We start from the raw sequence: 4,068 nt of genomic DNA on the forward strand, positions 1-4,068 counted from the left end.
AAAAGATTTGACGGTCATTATCATATTTTTATATTTTAATTTTAATATTTTTTTATAAATTGTAAATATTTATTTTTATCATCAAAACACATTTAATAAAAATATTTAAAAAATAATTTACAAAAAAATAAATTGATCAAAATAGGTTCGAAACATTTCAGAGGTATTTTAATCATTTTATTTATGTCAAATTATTTTTTAAATATTTTTATTATATTATCCTATTTTTGAAGAATATAGTTATTTGAAATTTAAAAAATAAAAATAAAATTCAAATACGAAATGAAGTCTATATGTGGAAAAATGTGGGTTTAGCCCACTAACTCATATGAACATATGAGCTCAATGGCCCAGATTCAATCTGGGCCGATCTGACCAGCACGGATGTCCGGTAGTGCTTGAATTTTATTTTTTATTTTACAAAATCCAAATCATTCGAAAATTTAGACGTGTGTTCATTAAAAATATGTGAATCTTCAAAAAATATAAAAAAAATAATTTACATGAAATAAATAAATAAATAAATTATATATATATATATATATATATATATATATATGGAAAAGATACGATTAGCCCACTAGCTCATATGAACATATGAGCCCAATGCCTCGCGAATCTTCCACCTCTCCTCAGCTACCATAACTTTCTGTCACTTCCTTGAGCCTCGAATAATCCACCTCAGCTACCTCGAATAATCCACAGCTACTTCCTTTGCCTATAAATTCTCACAAAACCCTCATTCGAAGAGCAGGTCGAACTCTTCCTCTCTGCGATCTCTTTTCAAAACCCTTATCTCTCCCTTATTTACTCCAAATTTGTTTAGAAACATGATTTTGAACATCCTTTTGCAAAATATCTTTAGCAGATTTACAGTCTGTTTGAATAAGAAAAGTAATATTTAGAATATCACTTTGAAACTTATTCACACAATGAACTATAGCTAAAATTTCTTTTTTTATAGGCGAATAATTTATATTTGCAAATCATAGGAAAACAAACCACTAGGATAGAAAATATTATCCAACAACCACAACAGAAAATAGAAGAAAAGAAAAAAGCAATCTTATTTAAACCTCATCCTCTAATAAATAAAAATAGATTTCAAATGAAAGAAGAATCTTCTTCTGAATTAATGCAACAGTTAATTACTAAATTAGCTACTCTAGATATTAAAAAAAAGGAGAAATCTAAAAGCAAAGAATCAGTCATAAAAATAGCCGAACCAGCAACTATGATGCTCCATGAAATTTCAGAAATTCCAAATACTATTACTTCGCTGTTTAAGAATTCTACCTAATCCTATTTCTGAAGCATCGCATTCAATAATTTTAAATGCAGTAGGATCGAATAAAACTAAACAGGGTAGTTTATTGGATTTGCTTTTCAGAAGTCGAATAGCATTAGTATGTTGATCCGTCCATTTAGACGGATTCTTTTTTAATAGATCAAATAATGGTTTGGCAATAGTAGCAAAGTCTTGAATAAAATCTACTATATAATTTAAATATCCTAAGAAACGTTGTAATTCTACTTTTGTTAAGATTACATCAGGAAATTTGCTAGAAAATTCAATAGCTCTATAAATAGGAATGATTGTTCCTTGGAAAATATTATGTCCTAAAAATAGAACTTTTGTTTGACAAAGAGCAAATTTCTTGGCAGAGACGACAAGTCCTGCAGTTTTTACTGTATTAAGAAATATATTTAAATGTTTAAAATGTTGATGTATATCAGTAGAAAAAATAATAACATCATCGATGTAGACTATCATAAATTTTAAATAAGGATTAAATACATCATTCATAATTTTTTGGAATTCAGATAGGGTATTTTTTAATCCAAATGGCCTAACGTTTCATTCATATTGTCCAAAAGGAACATTAAATGTCGTTTTATAGCGGTCTTATTCGTTTATTTGTATTTGCCAATAACCTGACTTTAAATCAAATTTTGAAAAGATACAAGCATTGAGAAGTCTATCTAATAAATCTTTTTTATTTGGAATTGTATATCTGATCCATTTCAAAACTTTGTTTAGTGGTTTATAGTCGATGACTAGTCTAGGAACACCTCGTTCCTTTTCTACATTATTTTCTACATAAAATGCGGCACAGCTCCATGGTGATGAGCTAGGCCTTATTAATCCTTTAGCTAGGAGATAATCTATTTCGTTTTTACATATTTCTACCATTTTCGTATTCATTTGAATTGGTCGAGCTTTAGTTGGTATTTTTTATTCAGAAAAGCCTTCTTCATAGGGTAGTGATACTATATGTTTATGTCGGTTCCAAAAAACAATAGGTATTTCGTTACAATTTTCTGTTTCTATTTGCCTTTTAATTTGACTTATTGTTTTTTGGATTCAGGTAATAACAGTTGTTCTTCAATTGTTTTATATTTTATTTCAGCTTGTAACTGATATAAAAATGTCTCTTTGTTTTGTATGTTTTGTTTTACATTATTTATTTCTTTTATTTTTGGTTTATCAATAAATTCAAATTTGACTTTTATTCCTTCTATTGTTGACTCTATTCTAGTATGATCTATATTAATCGGATATAGCATACTCAGAAATGGAGTTCCTAAAATTACAGCTTGATTTAGTCCTTTAACCATAATAAATGGTAATTCTAAGCAAATACCATTATTACACATAACAGTATTTGATAATTTATAATTTATTTTTAATTTACTTCCATCGACTGTATTTAATATTTGTGTAGTTTTCTAAAAGTATTTTGTGGGAACTAATCGTTCGTTTATACAATTTAAGTCAGCACCAGAATCTATTAGAGCTAATGTTTGGAAGGTATACTCGTTTTGGACTATGATTTTAACCAAAGTGTACCATTTTTGGTTTTGCATTTTGTTGATTAAATTTAATTGAAGTTATTGGTTAAAATTAGAAGATTCAGGTTTATCTTCCATATTATGTAGTAAAGTTGTAAATTCTATGTTTTCTTCATCTTCAGAATTATTATCTGTTAATTCGGTTAATTCTAATAATTTGATTCTGTTTTTTTAACTTAATCAATTCAGATTTTACTTCATTAATTTTGTGTTTTAACTCAGCAATAGTGGGTTCTTTTTTACTATTATTCTTTTGGCCAATTCTTTTCAAAATTTCTGAAAAACTATATTCTTCTGGTGGTTTAATTAATGGAGTTGGTTTATTCCTAGCTTTTGCTATTTGAATATATTGACTGATTATGGTTCTTTTATCTTCAGTACTAAGGATTTTGTCTATAATTTCTAGAATTAAATTGTCTTCTTTGGTAAGGGTATGACAAGAACATTTATTGTCATGGTCAGATAAAGAGGATGTTTCATTTAATAAATCTTCATCTTTTATTATTCCAATATCTGATTCGTTATCAGAACTGTCTGAGGACGAGGAAGAAGTTGTACTAAAATCATTATCTTTATCATAAAGCTGAATGATTTCATATAACTGATTTCTTATATTTTCATCTACTATTAAGGATTCTATCTTTTTCTTAACATTACAGTTATTTTTATAATGTCCTAATTTTCCACATTTATAACACCGATGTATTTTTCTTTTATATCTTTTTCCGTCTTTGCGTTTTTCTCATATTTTTCATCTTTATATTTAGGTTTTCTTTTATGATATAGTTTATTATATAATTTTTGTCTTTTTTCTACCTTTTTATGTTTATGAGGTTTATTATGGGAAAGATCTAAACTATATTCGAATTGTTCGCAAAAGTCGCCTAATTCCTTTTTGCCAGTCATTTTTTGTTTCTCAAGTTGTCGTTTTAATTTTAGGTCGGTGTAGAGAGATAACCCTTCTACACAAATTTCGGCTAACAATTCGCCTAGGGTAAAGAGAGGATAAGGAATAATCCTCCCATGTTTTGTTTTTAGACGATTATGGACTTTTTCAGCAAACAAATAGGGAAGGGCGGAGATGAATTTTTCTTTCCAATGATCGACACTACTATCTTCACGTATGAGGAGTCGGGAAAAGAAAACTTCTTTATACCATTTATAATGAGAAATAGTGGGACATCGAAGGTTATTTAGCAAGTCTTTAGATCGAGC

This window comes from Amborella trichopoda, chromosome 5, assembly GCF_054954075.1.
Source record: "Amborella trichopoda isolate Santa Cruz 75 chromosome 5, AtrichopodaSantaCruz75HAP2 v2.0, whole genome shotgun sequence".
Lineage (NCBI taxonomy): Eukaryota > Viridiplantae > Streptophyta > Magnoliopsida > Amborellales > Amborellaceae > Amborella > Amborella trichopoda.